The 25,071-nt window shown below is 39.0% G+C and overlaps 1 long non-coding RNA gene and 1 other non-coding gene across 2 annotated transcripts in view; one reads left to right on the top strand and one right to left on the bottom strand.

Moving 5' to 3' along the window:
- LOC126940985 (uncharacterized) overlaps positions 1-24,792 on the top strand; it is a 53,702-nt gene extending 28,910 nt beyond the window's left edge. The window contains exons 3-5 of the long non-coding RNA XR_007721027.1: positions 6,013-6,216; positions 6,595-6,719; positions 24,549-24,792. This is a non-coding gene — a long non-coding RNA (uncharacterized LOC126940985). The remainder of the gene's footprint in view (positions 1-6,012; positions 6,217-6,594; positions 6,720-24,548) is intronic.
- LOC126941575 (small nucleolar RNA SNORA73 family) lies at positions 7,887-8,087 on the bottom strand. The gene has a single exon (XR_007721362.1). It is a non-coding gene; the product is annotated as a small nucleolar RNA SNORA73 family (small nucleolar RNA).
- Positions 24,793-25,071: the final 279 nt, after the last annotated feature.

Genomic DNA, 25,071 nt, shown 5'->3' with positions numbered 1-25,071 from the left:
TTTTCTGTGATTGTATTTTGTGTGCTTACAGGATAAAGTATCCTATTGACCAAATTATTGTTGCTGTATTTTATCTTAAAAATATTTTCCAGGTCTGTATGATAAAAAGTACTAGAAGTGGGAGAATGTCAACACAATAGCAATTGGTACTCTTAACACACAGATTGTGGTTTCTAAATATCATACTGAAATAAACAGAACACGATTTCATGTCTAGGGTAGAAAATAAACAATATGAATCTGGAACATTTTGCCATTCTGGAGAGCAATGATGCTATCAAGGATAATGGTCATGTTAAAAGGACTCAGGAGACAACTTTGAGAGATTCCTCTGGCCAAACACGGGGCAGTTGAGTATCACTAAGAATAATAGGTGCAACCATTGAAAACACACAAAAACATATTTACATCTATAAGTTCACAACGATATTGAAAACAAAAGAGAAGAAAACAAAAATTCATTGGAATCCCCCTTTGGAGGATTCTATGGAGTCGGTCCAATATTTTGAAAACTGAAAAATAAAAGGAGAGAATCAGCATTTATCTTGCTTTCCCATATGAAATTCATCTCAAAGTCATTAGATAGTTGATTACAATGTTTTCTTTTAAAGAAGCATTTAAACTATATATAAAAAAGAAATTATAAAATTAGAATATCACCATTTGGTAACCATTAATGGATTGGGCAATGATCATCAATGGTTATTAATATTACAAAAAAAGAGAAACAAGACATTATATGCCTGTCCATAAGAGTGCTACACAATACTTCCTATAAAGTGTTCCGGACAAAAATCAGAACTCACATAGGATCAAGACTCAGGGATTCTTCACTTGTTTGTGCTCCAAATGGCTTGGGCAGGCTAGTGAGTTCAGTTAAACCCCTTTTGATAATAATATTTCAAAGACATAAAATAAAACACAAAAGTTGTTAAGGGTATTAGTCCATTTCACACTGCTAAAAGGAATACTCAAAACTGAGTAATTTGTAAAAGGAAGAGGTTTAATTGACTCACAGTTCCGTCTGACTGGGGAGGTCTCAGGAAACTTACGATCATGACAGAAGGTGAGGAAGAAGCAAGTACCTTCTTCACAAGGTAGCAGGAAAGAGAGAGACAGAGAGAAGGAGGGACTACCATACACTATAAAACCATCAGATCTCGTGAGAACTCACTCAGTATCATGAAAACAGGATGGGGGAAACTGCCCCCATGATCCAATTGCCTCCCACCAGGTCACTCCCTCAACACCTGGGGATTATGGGGATTAAAATTCGAGATGAGATTTGGGTGAGAACACAGAGCCAAACCCTGTCAGTAACTAAACTCGATTATGTTAAATACAGTTACTTAAATAATAGAAAAAAAAATGTGTGTGCATGTGTATGCACCCATATATATGATACACACATTCAGACAAACACACACAATATGTTGGGGCTTCTTCATCAACATATTCAATAATAAGATCTACAGGCAGGTCCAATAGCTGTAATAATTTTGAAGTCATGGTAAGATGAAACAATATTTAGGTATATCATGAAACAGCTGGAATATGATAGGAAAATAGGATTTCTATTGATGGCAAAGTCACATATGCTATTAAAATTACTGTTGTTTGTTGTCTAATATTTTAATTGAAGAGCATACTAAATTTTAGTTGCAAGTTAGTAAAAATACATATGTCATTTTTTCCCCAAGTGTGTCCCTGAATTATATTCACTAATTGTTTGCGGGCTGCAGACCACAGATTATTAGTTCTAACTGCAAACTTACAGGAAACACAGGGGACAGCAGAACATGTTAAATGATACCCTGATGATTTAATTTATCAAAATCCAAGCTGTGGGAAACTGTGACAGACAAATAATCTGGCTTCTTCAATAAATACATTGTAAGGGAAAACTAATGGATACAAAATCTTAGAGATTTAAACAGACTTAGGGAAATACAATCAATTGTAATCTAAGAACAGGATCTTGATACAAGCAAACACACTGTAAAAGATTACAAAACAATTGATAATATTTAAACACTAACTAGATATGAATAATACAACTACAATTTTGTTATTATTGTTGTTATTATTATTATTATTATTATTATTATTATTATTTTGAGACAGAGTCCTGCTCTCTTGCCCAGGCTGGAGTGCAGTGGCTCACTGCAACTTCTGCCTCCTGGGTTCAAGTAATCCTCCTGCCTCAGCCTCCTGAATAGCTGGGACTACAGGTGTACCACCACATCTGGCTAATGTTTGTATTTTCAGTAGAGACGGAGTTTCACCATGTTGACCAGGCTGGTCTGGAACTCCTGACCTCAGGTGATCTGCCCGCCTTGGCCTTCCAAAGTGCTGGAATTACAGTTGTGAGCCACCATGCCCAGCCTTAATTTTGTTAGTTTTTAAAAATTGTGATGGTGGTATTTTAAAAGTGTTATTACATTTTAGAGACACACACTGAAATATGTAATGATGAAATAATATAATGCTGGAGAACAGGGATAGGGTTCTAATTTTTTTATGTTGTTCTTTACATTTTTTGTGTTTTACAAATTTCCCACACTGATTGAGTAGTCTTTTAAAATCATCAAAATGGTTATACATATTAAAACATATGTGTGTGTGTATATATATGTGTATATGTGTGTGTATATATATATGCGTGTATATATATACACACACACACATATATATCTCAAAGGCATGAACTAAGGTCATAACAGTATATAATTTGAACTTTTGGTAACCTCCAGACATGCAACTAAATGTAGCAGGGAGAAGTGAGGGAACTCTTGAGAGAGAACTTAACCTAGTGGAAGATAGAATCAGAAAAAAAGCCTGGCTCTTGGAGAGAGAAGGTTTCCATGTGGAGACAGCATGAATGTTGTGACTCAGATTTGTATTTGTCTCTGACCCAACTCAGTATGGATCCATGTCTGAGTCCTGTAGGATGGAAGGTGATTAAGGAGAGTGGAAGTAAGATGAGGTGTAGGTAGGTGGCCTGAGAATTCCAGAGAACATGGCACCTACCATTTTGGACCCTCAAAGACTCCAGTGCTTCTACAGCTTTGGAATCTGTAAGGAAACTTGAGGGAGACAGCTGCAGGCTGTGAACTCTGGAGGATGCACTGTGAAAATTGCCAGAGAGGTGCAAGAAGAAATCAAGAGGAAGGCTCCATGTAGTAGCCAAGAAAACTTGTCTATGAGCGTATGCAAAATCTTGTCTGGGTGAGAACTTTGCAACAATTAGAGGTTTTGTAATTGAAGATGAGTGTGATGAGAGGTCTACAGATAAGATCTCATGGCAGATGAGAGGACTTGTGTGTGCTTTAATGCTCTTACGACATATAGGTTGTAACTCTTAATGCTGTAATTAATCTGTAAACTTATTGAATTACATAGAAAGTAGAAAATCCCTTCGTTTTAAATCAGCTAGGTCTGCCATAACAAAATTCCACAGACTGAGTAACTTAACAGAAATTTATTTCTCACAGCTCTGGAGGTGGAGAAGTCCAAGTGTCAGCCAACTTAGTTTCTGGTGTGGGCTGTCTTCCTAGCTTGTAGACAGCTGCGTTCTTGCTGTGTCTTCACGTTGCAGACAGAGAGAGCTCTGATGTTCATTCTTCTTCTTACAAGGAACCAGCCCTGTGAGATTGGGGTTCTACCATTATGACCTCATTTAACTTCAATTACCTCCTAAAAGATTATCTCCAAACACAGTCACATTAGGGGTTAGGGCTTTAACATGGGAATTTGGGAGAGACACAATTCAGTCCAAGTACTCTTCAAGAGCTCAGCATACAGCAAGTGAATAATAAGTGCAAATGGTAAATTTTTACTTATTCATAGCAAAGTCATATCACCTGCATGACAAGGGGGTTTGCCCCAGAGAAATATGACAAGGGCGCAGTGCAGTGGCTCATGCCTATCATCCCATCACTTTGGGAGGCCAAAGTAGGAGGATTGTTTGAACCCAGGAGTTCAAGACCAGCCTGGACAGTATAGTGAGACCCTATCTCTAAAAAAAAAAAAATGGTTGGGTATGATGGCACATGCCTGTGGTCCCAGTTACTTGGGAAGCTGAGGTGTGAGGACCACTTGAGCCCAAGAGGTCAAGGCTGCAGTGAGCCACTCTTGTGCTGTCGTACACAAGCCTAGGTGACTGGGTGACAGAGCAAGACTGTGTCTCCAAAAAAAAAAAAGTATGACAAGAAACAGAGGCTTAGAGAAACTCAGTTATAAGGAGGAATCCTTGAAATAGGGGATGGAGAAAAACTGCATAGAACAACATGCGTTCTTATCCCAAATAGCCTGCCTACTGCCTCCTGAAACTTCTGGAGAGAAATTTGGGTTCTGAGTTGGTAATGAAACATAAAAGGGAAAAATTTCTAAATTTAAAAATATCATTAGCAGCCACAAAATCAACAACTCCATCACCTCAAATACATCCTTGCTAAAACAAGCTAAGATCGTTATGCAAAATACCACCAATTACCTGTAAGTAAATAGTCCTCTACATGGCAGAGGTGTGATTGCTCTGAAATAATAGACTCTCCTCTGGAAGTGGTCAGGAGCAGGACCACTGGGAATAGAGGCCCAGGTCATGGGACTGGATGGGTACTTGGTGACTTTCTGCCCAGCAATGGAGCTTCTGCTTCTTCTCTTGGTTTCTTCTGGGGTTAAAATCACTGGCTGCTTAGAGGGCAAAGTGGAGACTGGGACAGATTGGTCTGGGGAGAGAAATAACATAGGTATGAGAAGCAGGACAGGGATACATGATGCTCTATATCCAGAAACACTAGCACTCGTATCACAACATATTCAAGTGTTAAATGGACCTAGTTTAACAAGTATTTATGGAGTGCTTCCCTTATGCCAAGCTCCGTTCTAGGCTCCAGGGATGTAGTGATGAGCAATACAGCCAAAAATTCTCATCCTTCTGGTGCTTACCTTCTAGACTACTTCTTTACTGTTCAGTTATAATTTTGCTACCAAGTCTTGGAAATATGCTAGAACTCAACCCAATTACCCATGAGGCTCACCTGAAGACTGCAACTGCTTCTTTCCACAATTGCTTTTTTAAGTTCTCCAGAACTTAAAGTTGACCCCACAGCAAATGGCTGACATTTTTGGCTCCACCCTTGTAAGTCAAGTATCAGTCATCATTAGCCACATTCACTTTGTAAACTCATCAGTTTTCAATTTAGACAGGTGCAAAAGCAACATTCTCATAGGCATAGGTGTATTCATTTTCTTTGTTTGTTAACCTTGCCTACATTTGGAAGGGTTCAAGATGATTATTTTACAACCTGTTTACATACACTCCTTTGCTGGAATGCAACATGCCAAGTCTCATCCAGGATCAGATGCTCACAGAGCCCCCTGGAAAGCCTGAGTCCTGTGTTTATAACAGGAAGCATTGACCGCAAACACACTGAAGTCACACTACAAACATCCTCGGAGCTGTCCTCAGGGTTCTTGTCAGAGCTTTTGTATAAATGAGATTGCCTTATAACTATCTCCTTTACTTCCAGAAATAATCATGAGGCCCAAAACACTTCCTGAGTGAGAAAACCTTCACTGAATTCTGTTCTGTGGTGCATGGGATGGTTACAGTATATTAGGATCTGGTGGAAATTGCAGAATTTATTGCCTATTTTTGTTTTGCTGCTTAATGGGATGTTTTGCACATAATAGGTTGAATCAATGAATATGTAAATATAGTAGATTCTTATTATTCATGATAGTTATAAAGTCCACAAACACTGAATCAGCAAATGCCAAGTCATTGCTCTTAGGAGAAATACAGGGTTAAATTCCTGAAAGCTTCTGTTTACAACATTTTTGTCCACCAGTCAATACGTAACCTCGCTTCATGTGTGTTTCTGTTTAAAGACACCATATTTAATATATATTGTTGACTCGTTAATATTGAACTCATAACTCAATAGCATTATAGCATTATAACTCATTCCTAAAGGATGCTTATCTAACACATATTTTCTCCATTAGATACATCCCAGCCTTCCTTCACATGGGAACACTACATAGCACTTCAGTATGTTTAGGGACCATTTTAAACAGCAAAATCATCAACAGGAAGCAGAAAACTGTAAAAAATGTGTCACTAAATAGACCATGTAAAGGACACATGTTTACAGTGAGAAAGCTGAAACAAGAAGGGGGAGTATCATCTTATTGGATCCAGCTAGAAACGTGAGTGTGAGAACTCAAATTTTTCACTGCTCTGGCCGTGTTCATGAGTAGTTGCGAAAGTATCCCCCATATTGATTTTGGGATTAGAAATAAATTTTAGCAAGTAGGCAAATCCCCAAATAGGAAATCCGTGATTTGTGAGGATCAACTGCCTGTAAATGTAGGTGACTCTACCACACAACACTTGAGGGCAAGGAATGGCACACGTGGAGTTTCTAGTCCTTATGAAATTAAATTTGCCCTGAGCAACCACATATCTGACTAGTGAAACTAGTTTCACAAACCTTTAAAAAGATATTGATTTTGTGTGTGTGCTGGGAGAAAAATTGAGGGACATTTCCTTCCTTAGAGTCACCATTATTTCTGTTGTCCCTTTAGTCAAGTGCTGGTATTCTAGCAACACTCAGGCAGCTGCTCCAGGAGGCTGCAGAGGGGTCCTTCTCAGCAGCCAACAAAACTGGGCTATGGTCATGCTCATTGGGAAGCTCATTGCTGCCTTCAAGGTCAGTGCTGTGCATGTGTCCAGTGTCTACCTCTCAGCACCCCATAGCAGTTCCTCACTGGAGAGTGGCCCACAATGTGGCCCATTGCTGGAAAGTCTATGGCTTCTCTGTGCTGGAGGAATTCTAAGGAATCTCTGTCTTTCTGGTGGATCCAGTTGTTCCTATCCAGTTTCATCCCCAAGTCGCCAACGTTCTGCCTCTCCTTACCCAACTTAATGACACTCAAGGTCCAAAGGAGAGTGGGATGAGGAGGATAAAGTCATGAAAGGAAATTTCCATTTCCCCTACAAACATGGGAATAAGGATAACTTGGACATTTGGAGATACAATGCTAACTTCTGCTCAAAATGGGAGTAAGGAAAGAAAATGCTTACACCAACTGCTTTTTTTCTTGATAACTTATCCTGGTGTAATTCACATAATGTTAGAAATTGCTTATTTTTAACTTGGTAAAATGTTTCCATGTTTGAGCTCTTAGGTGGAAGTTAAAGTCACCATAGTTCTTTCATGAAAGGGGAAAAGGTCTATGTAGAGGATGAGAAGTTTCTTTGGGGCAGAGACTGTAGTTTGTATTTCTTTAGTACTGTTCATAATGTTAGGATAGGAATAAGCAGAGGTGGTATGCAATAGATGCATTTAGCAACACCCAAATACTCTGTTAAGTACCTTCTCACTTATGTGATGCATCCCAGAAAAATGACATGACAGTAACATTATTGGGAATTGCATCATATAAAATGGAGAATTGGCTATTTAGATGAAGAATGAATGATTTAATCAGTAATCTTTCCTTATTTCTACCTTTCATTAGTTTAAATTTCATTATATGTCCTGCACTTTTAATATAAACTATTAAAATGATGAACAAGTCAGGGAATATTTTTGGATCTGAGAGAAAACTAATAACAATTACTCTGACAATTGAGTCACTCACATGGTCTAATTTTATGTTTTTGGAACATATTACTCAAACTATAATCTTCAGTTTTGTCTTCTGAGAGATAGGAATAATAATACCTGCTTCAAAGAGCAGTTGTGATGACAGATCAGATATTATACATGCAATTTCATGATAAATTACAAATTAGTATCTAAATATCAAGAGTTGCTATGAATGTTATTCTTCCCTCCTTTAATTCTTTCTTTTAAAGTTTTGTTTTATACTAGACACATTTCTTGCGTGGTTTGTCTCCTCTGTCATTGTCCACAGGACTCAGAAGCTGTAGGAATATTCAGGTGCATATACCAGGCCCAGCTTCATCTCTAACTTGTGGCAAAGGACTGTACATCCTGGGATGAGACCATATGCTCCCCTATGCCATTTAGACAGAGCCTAGGGAGAGTGACTTCCCAGGGTATCCACGTTGGAATGTCTCCTTTGATTCTTATTCAAATGCAAGTCATTCTCTGAGGCCCATAGAAAGTCAAGCTCATCCTGGAAGCTTTGGGTTTTATTTCTTTAATGTGCTTTGTGTATACGTTAATTATTAAAATTAAAATCTGCACAGAAAAAAAGAAACTATGTCTCTGGTAATGTAGTGATTCACGTATAATAGGTTCTTGGTACTTACTGAATGACGAATAATTGGATCAATTGACGGATGGATAGATATGTTGTCCTTGTTCTGTTCATCCAGCTGTCTCAGCATGGCTAAAAGTTACCTACATGTCAGGAGCCTGATATTTCCCTTTTCTTTACTACCCAAAGGAAATGGCTCAAGCCTCTATCCATGTCCTCCACACTCTTCCTGAAACCTTTGAGGATTCCCAAGGGAAGGCTGATGTTCTCCAGGGTTGGTCATTGGGCAGCCTGCCCTAAATTAGCTGTCTCAGCTCCCATAACCAACATCCTCTTTCTACGCCGCTTTGACCCAGGCTCAGTACTGCTCCACTCTCTGCCAACACCCAACACATCTCTAGGCAGATCTTAACTAAAGCTTTAAAGATAGAAATGAATGGTTTCAGCACAACTCAGAATAGGAAACATTGACAACTGAATATTAATCACCACTACTCTTAAAAGCCCCTCAGCTATCCACTCGGCCTGGACGTCTGCATGGCTGTCTTTTCTTTCTAGGCTTCTTGCCAGCCTCTTGCCAAGTTGCTCAGCCCTCTCCAACCACCAATGAGGCATCAGTGACCAGTTCCCAAATTCCAGTTAATTTTTTATGTAGTGCAGTTTAGCTCTCTCTCTTTTTTAAATCCTATCTTTTAAGACAAGAGGGGCATCATTTACAAAAAAAAAAAAAAAAAAAGTGCATTAGAATATTTTCCTGAACAAAAAGCTATCTCCTCTGAGATTAATAATTCCACTTCTTTGCCATGCAAAAGTAATGGAAACTCGGTGTTTTGTTTGAAATAGTAAATATTTGCTGAATTTGTTATTTTTAAAGTTGTTTTCACTTGAGATTTCCAGAATCATGGGAGTTAAACTTATCTCCTCAGTAGCCTTCTCTCTGGTAATTGAATACCTTTAGGACTATTCATTCCATCTACCTCCGGAAGCCATCACCAAAAATTAACTTCTCACCTTCTCAGAATGCCACATTTTAATAGACATTAACAATGACATAAAGTTTGTTCCGTCTTAAACATATTCAGTAACTTATTAATGCATACCACACACTTGAGTGCAGACTTTTTTTCACATTATAAACATTGATTATAAGAAAAGCTTGAATTATCACCAAACTTTGAGCTCACCAGTTAGTCTCCATCTGTTATTGTTATTTAGGCTTTAGGACAAAAAGTTCAGCAATGAATATATTGGGTCTACCAAGTCTTCAATCTTAAACTGCTTATTTCTTCCTCATTTTCTGCTTTCAATATGGTCCAGCTCTTCCATTGTCTTTCATATGAAGTTTTGTCTTGTAACTAATCCCACAGCCCTTTTCTCTGAAATTGAATGCCCTATCTGCCTATATGCAGTTACTACCATTCTACTCCAGATTTTACAATGCTTCTGCTATGTGATATCCTGGCTCCACAAACAAATTATATAATTTTTATTGGTGGGAGGCAGGTCTCATGTTTATTTATGAATCCATCCCAGTGCCTACCACTGTGCTAAGTGCCATAGAAAATACTCAGCAAACACTGTTTAACATCTAAATAAAATAAAGAATTGCTAAAAGTCTTTTTACCATTTAACAGTGTAATATAGAAGCTTAAAGCAGGAAGAAACTTAGACCTCCCTCTTATGCCAAGTAGAGAATTTTATTAACTTGGTCATTAGTCAACGAATATTGAGCTCTATGGGCAAACTGCTGTCTGTTAAGCACTATGGGAGACACATATAGTAGATAAAGCAAGTTCTTGCTCTCATGAAAGTTAAGATTTCTATTAAATATTTTCATTTTGCTTCACTGAAAAGACATTTAATTTGTCATACATTTATAAGATATGGGTCAGGAAACATCAACACATTTAAACTCAGGTAACTATATGGTAAGCAAAGGCAGAAAAAGAAGGATAGCTGCTGTTGAAATATCTAACAATTTCGAGTTATTTCAGGGCTAAAAACAGTTTGTCTCTATGAAGTCATTTTAATCTAGTCCAATTGTTAGACAAAAACATTTTACAATGCAGACATTTTTGGAAGACAATTGACCATGTATAAAAAAAGATCTGTATTTTTCAAGCAAGATAGCGGAGTGTTAAATTTTCTGTTGAGGTCAGCTCTCCAGCAGTGCATTTGATGACTTCATTGACATCCTGCTGCAGTTTCTTTTAAGGAATGGTAATTCGAATTTTTGTTTTCTTTTTTTAAATTTTCATTACCTCTGTTAGAGACCAAAATATGGGTTCCCCTTACAAGTGATTATTTAAAAATGTGTAAGTCAAACAAACAATTAGTGTCCGACCAGATTGTCAATACTAATAGTTATGAGAATTGGGATGATGACCCCAGCACAAGCAGTCTTTTTGGAAACATTGGCAGGGATGCCCTGGAAAATGTGAGGTTAAGAGAATATGAGAGGTAATCTTATATGGCAGGAGAGCCTGCTTGAAATCTTTCTAGAAAAATAAGCAAAATCAAAGGCCAGTCCTATAAAATTTCCAAAACCCTTCACTGAGTGGAGTATTGCAATCATAAAAAAGGTCCCAATAGAGAAAAAAAAACAAAACAAAACATAAAGCATCAAATCTTATCCAACTTTTTGACAGCTAATCACAGCCATGTTAAATGTTACTGGGACTGTGAGCTTGAATGGTGCCATTCATCCTTTCACCTGTGAAATGTTGGCAGATAATTTATGTATTTCACATTTAATGAAGCAAACCACCATACCACCCTACCTAAGAATGTTCTTCTATGCCATCACCTAAGAATTAGATGCAGACGACGCCAAGGCTTTCTGGATACTGGCAGAATCCAAGTTGTTTTCTATGCAGTGTCTGTCCTCCCAGTCTTGCCCCACAGTAAACACTTTAGCTTCACTTAGGTATAAGCCAATCAGGGTTAATCCAACTATCCCAAGGAGGGCACAGTAAAAAAAATGCCTCACTTGCCAACTTCTGCCCTCATTTGGTTTATTTTGAGCACTTCATTAAAAATAAAATGTATTATCACCTCTTCATTTATCTTCCCTATCCAGAAGGTTTGGCTGAGAGATTGATCTGATTCCAGATACTAAGGAAGTATCACTTTGCAGCCAATCACTCTGGGTTTTCTGGTATCCTAACCCAATGCTTTTAATAGAGATGTGTTTTCCAATGCAGACTCTCCAAATGCTATTTCCTACTAGTGTGCAGGGAGAGGCAATGCTGACAATATTTCTACTCATCTTTTAAGTTACTGGAAGGTGATTCTCTAGCATATGGCTGTTAAGTTTAACAAAAGTGGGGAGAGGAGGAGAGAGGGCCTGGCCATGAACATTCAGGAAGCTGGACCAGCGCCACCTGAAGGAGCCAGGAGGCCAGGAGGCCGGATGTGCACAGATCCCTGGGAGGAAAAAGAAGCCAGAACAGCTTAAATGGTCAAAGAATCAAATGTAAAGTGAGCTGCAAGGGTCAGATCTGGATGGAAGCCCAAATTCTGAGTCTCCGCATCCGTCCGGGGATAAACTTGGCTCCCAATCAGGGCTGACAATTAGGCCGTACAGTTAATATTTTTACAGCTGTTTTATTAATAACACATACAGTGCATCCAGCCAGGATTTGTTGGAGACACCTCAGGAAAACGAATGATGTAAATAACAGATGGATGTAGAATATCCCTACAAACAGGCATAAAGATATTCCCTTCTTGTTTAAAAAGAATTTAAATAGACAGATTGTAGATAAACAGGCAGACAGAAAGGGGGAGAGAGAGGATTTATGATATTTGAGGTGGTGGTTTCATGCGTTCACATGGTGGAAGACATGGACATAAACATATACACTCTGTATACGGGAGGAGATGCTCAAAGCTTTGGCTTCTGGAAAAAAAAAGTTTCATGGTGCAAGGACTGAACACCACAGCCTGGTGGCCCATAGAAGCAGGGGTGCTGATATGGCTCCTCAAATAGCTCCTCTGATATGTCGTCCAAGTCCAGAGACAACTCACATGGCTTGTCCAGGCATGACTGAGCCCAGCCTTGACCCCCAGGCTGTCTTGGGCATGCTTCCCTCTTTCTCCATGTCAATCTGCCATTCGAAGACCCAGTGCACTCTTTTCAATTTTGCATCAGAACTAGGAGCAGTGATATTTCAATCTGAAAAGAGAAATTAAAAATTCAGGATCTTCATGTCTTTTGTTTTCACTCCTACTAATTTTTTTTTTTTTGTACTGCTTTTTCATGTGTCTGCTGCACTGTGCTCCTACCATACTTTGCAACCAGATGGCTCAGGAACGAAGAACAAAGGCCACTAAAAAGTGGGCGGGGAGAAAAGGAGAAAGAAGCTGAGGACTGAAAGTCAAGGCAAAATCAGAGACGGGAGCAAAGCTCAATTGCTTTAATCACCGATAAATTTTGGTTGAATTATGAACCTAGAACAGACACTCTTCCCAGTGATCCTGTATGTGTGCTGTATGTGTGTTGTGTTGTGTGTGTCTGTACCACACACATCCACATCTCCAGTCTTTTATTTAGGTAGGCATTAAAGCCAGAATCCTGTATTCTTTGATGTATCTCTGTGTTCCCTGACATGTGTCGAAAGTGGCATGAGATGTCTTTTTCCAGAAAGAGAATGGTTGAGCTCAGATCTGGGCACTGAGAATGAGCCCCTCTGCTTGGGAAGAAAGTGTGGTTGATTCAGAAGGGCTCAGGAGTTATATGACCTGCCATTTCACAGTGGGTGACCTCGGGCACGTAACATCCCTTTTCTCCTTAGTTTCCTCCTCCAGAAATATCTACCCCAAGGGATGCTAGGAGTGTTAAATAGAGTAACATGTTATAAACTGGGAAGCACTGTATGAAAAAATTGTGATTATTCTGGAGTATTGCAACCTCTTGCAACATTTTACAAGTGGCCAAGAGTTGTCTTTGATGCTTTGCTATGACCCTCCCCACTGAGTTTCATGCTTCACTTAGATCCCCAGCTAAGCCTGCCTCTCCAGATCATGCTGTACACTGTGAATCTTACCCATGGCTCCCAGTTGAATTTACTGTTTGTGTACCATTGGAATTTTATTCGATTATAGAATGACCTAATGGTCATTTAGGCAATTAATTACTTTGCTTGTGAACCATACAAAGGTTTGATTTTTAAGCAGACCCAGAGCCTTCAAGCAAAAGGAATGACTATCTAATGGTGAAATTTCATACAGATCAATGGGACTCAATAACTTTAGAAAGAAAATATTTGTTTTACTTCTAGTCAAGAATACACACAGAAGCCTATTCTGACACCTGATAAAGTCAAGCCAGAGTCCATGCATTAATGGGGGTATGAGCTAGGAAAGAAGAAAGACTTCATGTGAGGTTTATGAGTGCTTCTGCTGAAACCTTACTTGTACCTTTACATCCTCCAGTTGAGCTGAAGTTTTCTTCTCACTGCAGTATGCGTAGCTACACTCTTCTCAGCCTCAGACAGGGTGGGGATACTTGTGAAAATGACACAGCTGGTCGCGGTGGCTCAAGCCTGTAATCCCAGCACTTTGGGAGGCCGAGACGGGCGGATCACGAGGTCAGGAGATCGAGACCATCCTGGGTAACACAGTGAAACCCCGTCTCTACTAAAAATACAAAAACTTAGCCGGGCGAGGTGGCAGGCGCCTGTAGTCCCAGCTACTTGGGAGGCTGAGGCAGGAGAATGGCGTGAACCCGGGAGGCGGAGCTTGCAGTGAGCTGAGATCCGGCCACTGCACTCCAGCCTGGGTGACAGAGCGAGACTCCGTCTCAAAAAAAAAAAAAAAAAAAAAAAAAAAAGAAAATGACACTGCTTGATATTTTCATTTTAAATGAAACCACGTGTACAGATTATGCCTTCTCTGATACTCATGAGGACTCTGGAAGACACTGAGTGAAATTTAATGAAATGCAAACAGGTAAAGTGACCCCCTTATCTCCCAGGGCTAGGCAGATTTTTGAAATGCACAATGCACCTTCTCCTAGTCAAGAGGAAGGGAAATGATTGGTCATCCTCCTTCACATGGAAATTCAGGCAAAAGACCTGTGCCCATCTGTACCAGGGGCCCAGTTACTAACTGATGCTCAGAATCTCACATGTTTGGCAGCAAATCATAAGAAAAATTAAAGACTTGGGAGTCAGCCTGTAAGTTTCAAATCTTGGCTCTCTTGCTAACTATATGTTCTGAACCTCTCCAAGATTGCTTAATTTCCTCAGTCCTTGTAAAACAGCATCATGATTACCTAACACATAGGGTTGTTGGGAGTGTTCAATGAGATGATGCATGGAAAGCAATTGACACGGTGCCTGGAAACGTAGTAAGTGCTAAAAAATGTTACATGAGAGTATTATCTTTACGGCTCAGTGAGCAGGTCCCTTCTATTTCTGGGAATCATAGAAGATTAGAGCTGGACAGAAACTTAGAGGGGTGTTTTTCAAAACTCTTGACCCAAATGTTTATTAAGAAAAACATCTTATTGTATAACCTAGTACAGAAAAATATACTTGCCAGTAATATGGAAAGTTAATGTTTTTCTGAAATTGTTAAAAACTGGGGCTTGTTTGTGATTGCTTCTGACATTTACCTCTTTATATTTTTTCATTTTTTAAAGTTAATAAGCATGTTATAGAAGAACAAAACAATTTCAATACACACACATATTAAAACAGAAATTTCCTACAACAAAGCCTACTTTCACTACCTGTAATACGCTCTGATATTTTCTGTTTGGTTTGATTCTGTTTTGTTTTCTTCTAAAATATTGGTGAGACCCACCAAATCGTCTTTAAAACCTCTTAATGAGTCACTGCTAATGGTTTGACAAAGCATTTCTTTTTATAGATAAAGAAGTAGGGCTCAATGTGGTTTGTCCAATATCCCTTATATGACTAGGGGCAGAAGTTGGTTTTGGACCTAGGTCTCTGGGCTTCCAATCTTGAGAGACCTAGAGTCACTAAAGGGCACCAAGATGCAAGGCCTTGCTTTTGCTGCTTTTGTATCCTGAAAGTCTGGAGCAAGGGCTTCTCTGTGAATTCATTGCCACTCAGAACATCCCAACAGACGTGTGCGGGTCACTCTGACACACTTGAAAATTTCCCGAACCTTAAGAAAGATCTGTTTTCCTCACTGCATTGGCAACACAGTTGGAAAGTTACTTGAATCTTTTTCAAAACTTGTTTATAGATTTGAAAACTGTTTCGGGTTTGTGATTGCTTCTGTTGTTTGCCTCTTTGTATCATCTCGTTTTTGAAAATTTAATAAACACTTTGCAGAGGAACAAAATAATGGGTCACACACTTGTGGGTTCCCAGATTTGTTTTACATGTGTATGCAATACAGAGTAACTCAAAACATGTTCAAACCCAATGCGTCAAATCATCTCTGATGCTGTGGTCAAGACCAAGGCAGAATCTGAGTGAGCACCCACGGCCCTAGACCACATCACTCACTAGGCCTCTGACAGCAGTGCTCAGGGGACAGATCCTAGCCCCAGTGACGCATGTGGCACCATTACAGCCCACAGCTGGAAGCTGCTATGAAAGGCTCCGTCTGAAAGCTGGAGCACAGTCTGGGGTCCCTTAGCGTTGGAGGATTTGCCCAATTTGTGACGTCGAAGGAAGCAGCAGCCGCTGTAGGAAGCCCCATGAGGCGGGAACATCTCCACTCAACTCCATTCACTCAATTTAGCCCCATCTACAAGGGGCTGCTAAGCAGGGCTTTTCTTTGGCCAGTTTGTAAAGCAGGTGGAGGTTGATGGATCACCTTTCCTTCTTTGTCTGGCATCTCCAGGAACTTCTTCCTCTGTCTTGAGAACTCTATGAGCCCCATTGTTCAAAGGAAGAGGGTTGAAAGCCCTGTGGGTTTACTTTTCCTTCCAAATCCTTTGTAGAGTGTTCTCTATAGAGATCATTGATCTGCTCTTGCTATCTTGGATCATTCAGGTCTTGAATGCTGACATTTGTGAGATGATTTCAAAACAACCTTCTACTTCCATCCCACCTCACTTTCTTTGCAACAATTTGTACCTAATACGACCTGGTTAACTTGAAGGCATTTTTATTGCTTTTACTTTCCCATGAAGAAGAAATTGGTTGAGAAGGTGTTGTTAAAATTCCAGCAGACCTTTAAGTGGTGACCATCTGGTTCTTAGAGAAGTCAAGAGAGATGTAAGCAGCCTGAATGTAGGATCAACGTAGGCAAAGCATTTGGGTCATTCAAGCTCCAAATTTCGATTCACGTGAAATCTGTAACAAAAGTGGATCAGATATTCACTTTCTAAATTATTCATTCATCTATACATTTATGTCAGATATTCTATCTAACAACACAGTTTAAGTTGTCACTGTACTTCACACTAGACTCAGGTTCAGGTTTACACTGATAAAGTGGATTAGCCTAAGATATATCCAGATCACGTGGGGATAGCTGTATGGCTTTGCCACAGAGCAAAGGTTCAGAAATCCAAGTCCTGTTACTCACGGTGTCTATCAGTTGCCCATGGGGAATCATGGCAGCAGATATTTTTTCTTCATCTTAGACTAGGCTGGAAGATTTTGTACGCATGGCTAGCTACAAGCTTGATGTGCAACATCTCCAAAACAATTTCAAATGAAGAAAAAAAGTGTATCAGTTTAGTACAAATAAACTTTTCAATCAATTTGGCTACATTGGTTTGATTAACGGTTTGATTATCTTAGTCCATGGCTATAGTTATGTAAATACAGACACTATGTGAATGATTTGGCCACAGACGCTCCTTACATGTAACTGCTAACTCCTTCACCCTGCACTCATGGTGCAGTGATTTAGTTACTGTCTTTCATTCCAAACCTGGCCTTCTGTGATCTGTCCTATGATACTGCAACCAGGACTCTGACAACTATTTTTCCTTTATTTCCAGTTAGGTTCTTCCAATAGATGATACTAGAGAAAGAAAGCCAGGAGAAGAAAAGAGTCTTCTTCCTTCAGGGTCTAAGCTGTTCCAATAGCATTATTCTGGGAACGGCATGTCCCACTCCTTCTAGCACAAAGAACCAGCTTCCTCATACCCCATTAAGGAAGTGCAGTATCCAGGTACTTCCTCTGCTGGGTCTGCATCACATTCTCCATTTGGCCCCTCCCTTGAACTGCCAGATCTCTGGCTGGATTGCCTTTTTGTTCTTGAATTTTCTAAATTCCTTTACTAAATTTCTCAGTTGAAATTCCCAATGTGGTTTTGATTTCTCTCATGGACCCTGAATGTACAGTACTGATATTAGGAATAGTCCCAGAAGAGAGGTCCTCCAAATGGAGTTATGGGATTGGTTTAAATCCCTGGGCTTGAGTGCAATGCTGCACCCTGCTCGTGGAAATGAAATATCAGTATTTTATGGCATGCAGTGCTATCTCGACTAATTGTGACTAGTTGTGATAAAAGTGCCAATTGAACCAGTGTCTTAGGGGAACAAATAGCTGCTGAACTTGGCCTTCATGGTAGCAGTGATGGCAGTGATGATGATTTCAAGAACTATGAGGTATGAGGGCTGCTTCAAATGAACTGGGGGACTTATAGGAGGACAATGACAAGTTCAGGGCTTTAAACGCTCAAATTATAGTAAGAGAACTAGAAAACTTTTGCTATGGCTGCTCCTAAAGACTCTCTTCCTATAACCACAGAGCTGACCTAATTGAAAATCAAACTCAGATTCTTATTATGTGGATTGCAAAATTACACAGACTCACCAGCCTTCTTATGTGAATTTTAGGGTATTGACTGGGGAGAGGTGGGACCCTGACTCTTTGGATGTGGCATCTGGATCAATTGAATCAAAGCTGAGAATCTTGAATCACCAAATGGCTATGAGCCTCCCTTCCCAGTGGAAGCAGCTTATTCCCCTCAGTTTGAGAAGACTAGTTTCCCTTTGCTTGAAGACACTGTAATAACCTCACTGGGGCAGCTGCCTTGCAAGAGAATATCTGTTCTCCTTAAAACTTACCCCAACTACCACTTACTATCTCTAGACCTATAACCAAGATCGTTTCTCAGCAAGTGCCAGGGGGACAAAGTCTGATCTGGAAAGAGCTAGCTTCTACTACACAAAAACAAATAAAATTTTGTTAATTTATAAGGATAGAAACCTAGCATATGTGTGGGAATGACTTCTAAGGGTGTTAGATGATGGAATGTAACATTGGATTGAATTGAATTTGTTGATATGGATGCACTTAACAGAGAGTCTGGATTTGCAAATGTTCAATCGTCTTTCTGGTGCCTTTTGTGTTGTCTTACTTCACTTCCCTCTTACTCCCACTTCCCTCTTACTCCACGCACATCCTCAATTTCTCCAACTATCACCTCCATCTTGTCTTGTTCCTCAACTCACCACAGACTCTTCTACTTGACCGTGTTTTTATCTATTTCTCTTTCTCTTCCTCTTCCTTGCTTTCCCTCTCCTCTTTCTCAAGAAGAAAAATAGTTAGAGTAGTGCTGGTGGTGAATCTATAAGAAGGGAAAAGAAATTTATACATTTTAAAGGGAAATTAAACAATAAAAGCCCACATCATCAAATTCCGAGTGTATTAATGCTCCCTAAACTCCCCCTTCGGATTTCCCACCACAAGTTCCATTTACTTCCTTATTCTCATCTAATTTAGATCTTAGGGACAGCTAGGATCTTTCACAAATAAGATAATTGAGGGCTAGAAATGTTCAATCATCTTCGTGATTTATACTATCTTCATGTGTCATTTATACTATGTTCTATGGTACTTTTCTTCTTTAGCATTACAAATATATAATATTTTATTTCCATTAAGGGTTAGATTTTATTTATGTTTGTTTTTTATTAATAACCTGGAATAGATTTAAGATTTTGGTAGCACAATTTTGGGATAAAATAAATTCAAAGTGGCAAATCACCAATTTCAAAGGCAATTTTAAAATAGAACCTATTTTTAAGCTGAATATTGCCTGTATAATCCTTCAGATAAGAAACAACGAAGGAAACCAGTAATTAGACTAAATAGTTAAGATCATAGACTTTGGGGTCAGACTGCCTGGGTTCAGATCCCAGCTCTGCCACTTACTAGCTGTGAGACTTTAAGCAAATTATAAGAAACCTCTCTAAGGCTGGGTTTCTTCATTTGTAAAATAGTATCAAGCACATGGTTTTGTTGCGAGAATTAAATGAGGTAATCAGTGTAAAAAGTAGAATAGTACTTGGCACATAGTAAGCTATATACATGTGAACTTTATTCTTAATAGCCTGCCGAGTCCTTTTTAAATCCTGATTTTATATACAGGACACCTAAAGGTATCAACTAACATGCTCCAACAGCATGGCTGGTAAATGAAAGAGCTAAAATTTGAAACCCCTCCATTGGATTCTAAAGCCCATGCCCTATCCCTTACACCACGTGGCTTTCTTTTTAATAGTCAAACATACAGAAATGCATGCACTGCATCATAGAAGCCACAGACTAAATAACTTCCAATGTATGAGAGTTTCATTCACATAAGTAGCTTTTTCTTTTTTTTTTTTTAATTTGGAAGGCATTTTTCTAATCACTAATGGTGTAAATAGGATTAAATAGTTTGGGACAAAAAAAGATTGAGTTATTGACTGTGTATAAGAAAAGAAGAAGAAAATTAACAAACTCGGCCTTTCTTCTAGGATGACCCTCCAAAGTAAGCCACAGAATTTCCTGGAAGTAATCTCATCCTTTTTTACTTTTAGACTCAGAAGTGGTCCCTTGTTGATGTTCTAATCTCTGCCATTTCATCTCATGTTTTGGTGAAAGAGGAAAAAGCTCCATTCTTCCATCTAATTTATGACTTATACAAAAAAGAAGGCTTTAAGTGTTATGAATTTTTAATTTTTTTTCATTTAGTTGATTCTCTTGCTGAGAAAAGTGACTGCCAAAGAACTGTGCCTAGTACGAGCAATAAACATCAACACTATCTGCTGCATTAATAATTTAAGCAAAAATAATCAAACAAAATAATCTGGCAGGTCCCACAGGTGAATCACACAGAGTTTAAAAAATGCTGGTATGTTTAAACCAGGCAACTTTTAAATGAAAATTTACTCCAGTGTGGACAGAGATGTGTTAGAGAGGCCACTGATAACATCCATTGATCTTATTGCTTTTGCCAGAATACATTCATACCTAACACCTCAATAGACTACATGTTCCCCATGGAATCGAGTTCAAAGCCCTCTGTAAAGTGGCTATAGCCCATCTACTCTGAGCTGATGTTCAGCAGGTACTTTTGATTGGTTGGGCATTCATTCTGACTGGTCAGTAGCCTTATCTTATTTTTTAAAAATTAATTGTTTTAAATATCATTATATTTGTTTTCTGTTGCTGCAGTAAGACGTTGTCAAAAGCTTAGTGGCTCCAAACAACATACCGTAAGTATCTTGCAGTTCTATAGTTATGAAGTCGAACACAGATCTCCCTGGGCTAAAATCGTGTTTTGGGCAGAGAGGTGTTCCCTACAGAGGCTGTAGGGAAGGAAGAATCCATTTCCTGCACTGTTCCTATTCTAGACGCTGCTCACATTTCTCATTTTGTGGTGGCATTCCTCCATCCTCAAAGCCAGCGACAGTGGATGGAGTCCTTCTCACAGCATGTCACTGCAAACTTCTCTTTTGCCTCCTCTTCTACTTATAGAACCCTTGTGACACATTGGGCTCAACAGCATAAACGAGGATAATCCCTCTATTTTAAGGTCATCTGGTTAGCAATCTTAATTCCATCTGCAACCTTAATTCCTCTTTGTCCTGTGTCCTAACATATTCATAGATCCTGGAGATTAGGACACAGACTCCTTTATGTGCCATTATTTTGTCTACTACAGCTATTCATGCAATTCTCCCTGCATGCTTTCTACCGATCTCCCGAACATGTCCTTTTCTGACATCAAGCTGAGCTCCTTTTTGATCTTCAAGGTGAATGCTTTTTTCTATCTCTATGCCTTTCCTAATTCACTTCTTCCTTCCAACTAAGTCCTCTTCCTTTTCTTCAAAGCCTGTCCACATGTTTAGGTCCAGCTTAAGTTTCACCTCCTACATGGAGCTTTTCCCATTGCAGAGTGCTCATCTTGTTTTTGTTTCTGTTTTTCCCTTCTTTTCTTATGTTCCATTAGAATTCCATTACATTAACCCACAGGAAATTGCAATAGTTTTTTTACTTACAAAAAGAGAAATTGCATATGATTTAACCTAATACTTAATTGTCCCCTATTTATCATTTAGTTGTTCCTGAGTTAATTTCTATCCATGTTTGTTTTTTCTTCCTATTTGAATTGCAATCCCTTTTAAACCAGAACTATGTCTCATGCTTTTTTGAATTACCTTCTACTTTCCAATTCTCACTTGCTCAAAAGATAGTTCATTCAGTGTTGACATAGCTGAGCAATGTTTTACCTGCTATGGTTACTTTGTTGAAAGCCATGGAATAACAGTCTGGCCCAATTTAAGGGAAAGAATTAATTTGTTAGAAAGATAGTGAACTTAAAACTCCCACAATTAAAGTAACAGTCAAGCAACAGAACATAGAGAGCTTCTGAGATGCATATAATATTGACTATGAATGAGTTAGTATCAGTATATTTGGTCCTGTGACAAAATTCTAGAATAGAGATTATCCTGGCTTAGGCCATGTCATGTCCCTACTTTGTGAATGGAAGATGTAGCTAGGAGGACACTGTGATTGACAAGTCCATTAGGAGGATCACATAAAACGTAGGGATAGTAATTTCTCAAAAGACAGCTAGAACGCTCATACCAAAGAAAAGATGTAGAAATACTGGGTAGACAAAATGACCAATGCACATGAATGAAATCTAAAATGAAATTTCTATGCTAAATGGTATTGTCAATACAAATCCAATAAAGGCAACAGAAAAAAGGGTAAAGCAAAACATGAGTAAGGATAACTTTTAATTTGCTATAGGCTACAATAAAACATTGAATCATAAAAAAAAAGTCTTCCTTTTGTCATAGCAACACCAACAGCTATTATTTATGGAGCGTATATTATAACTCAGGCACTGTGCTAAAATGGTGCCTGCTTTTTCTCATTGAATCCTTGTTGTAACAAGTCCTTGCGTTGAGTTCTGTTCTGTTATTCTTCTCATTTAATGATAGAGGAAGTGAAGTGTAGAGAAATTATGCAAGTTACCCACATTTTGTGTCTACTAACTGCAAAGGAGAAGGAGTCATGAGGTGAGGCAGAAGAGGTACAAGGGGAGAGATACACCTATATTATTTGGACATCAGTGACACTTGAGGCAACCAGGGTTAAGGGAGAGGTTTCAATTGATGACGCATGTAACTAGGCACTGTGTCAGCTTGTGCTGGAGGCCAGAAAGGAGCAGAGGAAAGAATGTCTACTGTCCGGTTGAGAAGGCTGACACTCAGACAAATAATTCCAATGCAATGTAAGAAGCCCTACACTAGAGCTCCCTAAAATGGTTCAGAAAGAACTCAGAGCGACCCATGACTTGCGGGACAAGAGGAAGGAGAAAACTGGAAGAGTTTCTCTGAGAGGAGGTAGATCTTGAAGAATACACATAAAAGGTCATGTTCAAGAAAGCAATCTTCAGGAAATGCATCAAGATGAATGAAAATCTAGAATATTTAGGGAGCTACCAGCAGGGAAGGATGATTTAAGTTATGCAAATCATGATGAGAATTTGGGAATGAAAATGATGTGAGATGAGACTGAAAATATAGGTCAGAGCCAGTTTTTAAGGAGCTTTGAGTGCCATACAAGACATCTGCTTTTTAAACTGCAAGCAATGGAGAAGCCCTGGATGTGTTTAAAGATTGTGTGTTAAAGACAAGATCAGATTTGCTTGGGAGAGGAGAGGCAGTTGAAAGCTGAATTGGAGTTGGGGAGGACTTGTGGGTTTCTGATTTAGGTAACTGGGCAAATAAAGTTCCATTGAATTCAGGACAGGATTCTTGAAGGAGGAAAAAAAAATTGAGGGGAAATAAAATGGGTTTGCTTTGGGAACTTCCTCATGGCAATATCCAGCAAACATGTGAAAAATTAAGACAGAACCCAAAAGGCATCAACATTTGTAGACTAGGAACTTGTAATGATTAGAAGATTAGAGAGAGAATAGTGGATGAGATAAGCCAAAGACAGTATGTAAAATAAGAAGAGGGATAAGAACAGGAACTCTGGAGGCATCAACACCTAAAGGGAGGAGGAGAAGGAAGATAAACCAGGCAAGAAGATTCAGAAAGAATCAAAGTGTTAAGAGAAATACAAAGGAGCAGTTGTAATAAATCAGGAGAGAAGAAAGTGTCAAGAATGCAAGTTGTGACACAGCCTTCAAGTAAGAGGAGAACTTAATATTTCCCTTAGGATTTGGCTATTGAAAGGTTATTGAGGATCCCACTGGTTAAACTGGGTATGGCATGGTGGAGCCAAAGTCAGATTGCAGAGAGCTGAGCATAAAAGGCAGTGGAAAACTAGGGGCATGAGGGTGTTTTAATGTGAATAAAGAGACATAGGTGGTGGTGGGTTGATGACGAGGAGTTGGATTTTTAGTGCGCAAGAGGGAAAGAAGTGGAGAAAAGAGGTTGGAATATGAATGAAGGGAGAAGTTGCTGTCCCAGTGGGAAGGGACAGAAAAAGGCCCAGGTGGAATTCTGGAAGAAGTGTCGCAGCTCTTTCCTTGAGACAGAAATATTCATTTAGCTTTCGCATCATTCTTTCTTCTTATTTTTCTTAACTTCTGTAGCTTTTTAAAATTCAGTCCTAATATGGGGATTGGAACTGAAATTGGCATACACATCACGTGGCACTGTGCTGGTTACATACTAGAAGCTTAAAAAATGTTATATCCCTCCGTCCTTTATTTTCCCCTCTTTGAGTTGGACCATTTCCCTTTCCATTCTCCCTTTGCTCATGAAAGGGATGAATCTTCCCAGAACTCATCTGCTGAGACTGACATATCAAATAGCTGTGGCACACTGATTAGAAGAAAGGCTTAAGAAATCTTTGGCTATGGCTACTAAATTTCACCTGTGACAATGAACTCCTATGGAAAACATCTTCATCATGGGGTATACAGAGTTGGCCTGACCACCAGATATTTTCCTTCTGTCTTCTGCAGTCCCATCGTTTCAGGTCAGAAGTGAACAGACAGTGAGTGAAACATGAAGAAGAGCCAGAAAGAGCTAATGCTAATGTAAGTATTAGGCCAGCCTCTGATGAAATAAACAAGGACTGTAATTCTGAGTGGGTCCGTTCCATTTGCCTTTCTCCAATCCCAGGTGACGGACACAGTGGCAGAACCTAGGAAGCCAAGAAGAAACCAGAGAATGGAGACACATGACAACAATGGCAAGTCATCAGACCCAGGATTTCCCAAAGAACACTGGTCCAGGAAGATGCTCTGTGAAAAAGTGTTCCCTGGTCAGAGAAATTTGTGAAACACTTTAAATAATACTTAAAATAATGTATGGCACATCAAAGGTAATATGCAATAAGAGAATTCATTTTTAAAAACCAAGCATATTCACAACTTATTTGACTATGCATTCAATTTTTAGATTCATATTTTTGACCCACATTTGTGGAGCCACATCCATAGAACAGATTTGACCATGGTTATGGTTATCAGTAAAAAATTTTTAAAAATTCAGGTTAATTTTGGAATTGGTTTACCATCATAGTTCAAGTAGATACTGTCCCAAACAATCTGAAATCAAGAAATTAGCAAATGGACTTTTTGTTTGCGGATTTCAAAGGACTGAATTCCTATAGCATTGAAGAAAGATACATTTTAAAGTCTAT

The sequence above is a fragment of the Macaca thibetana genome, chromosome 18 (assembly GCF_024542745.1).
Source record: "Macaca thibetana thibetana isolate TM-01 chromosome 18, ASM2454274v1, whole genome shotgun sequence".
Lineage (NCBI taxonomy): Eukaryota > Metazoa > Chordata > Mammalia > Primates > Cercopithecidae > Macaca > Macaca thibetana.
The sequence above is the reverse complement of the archived record's forward strand: the minus strand, read 5'-3'. Positions and strand labels throughout refer to the sequence as shown.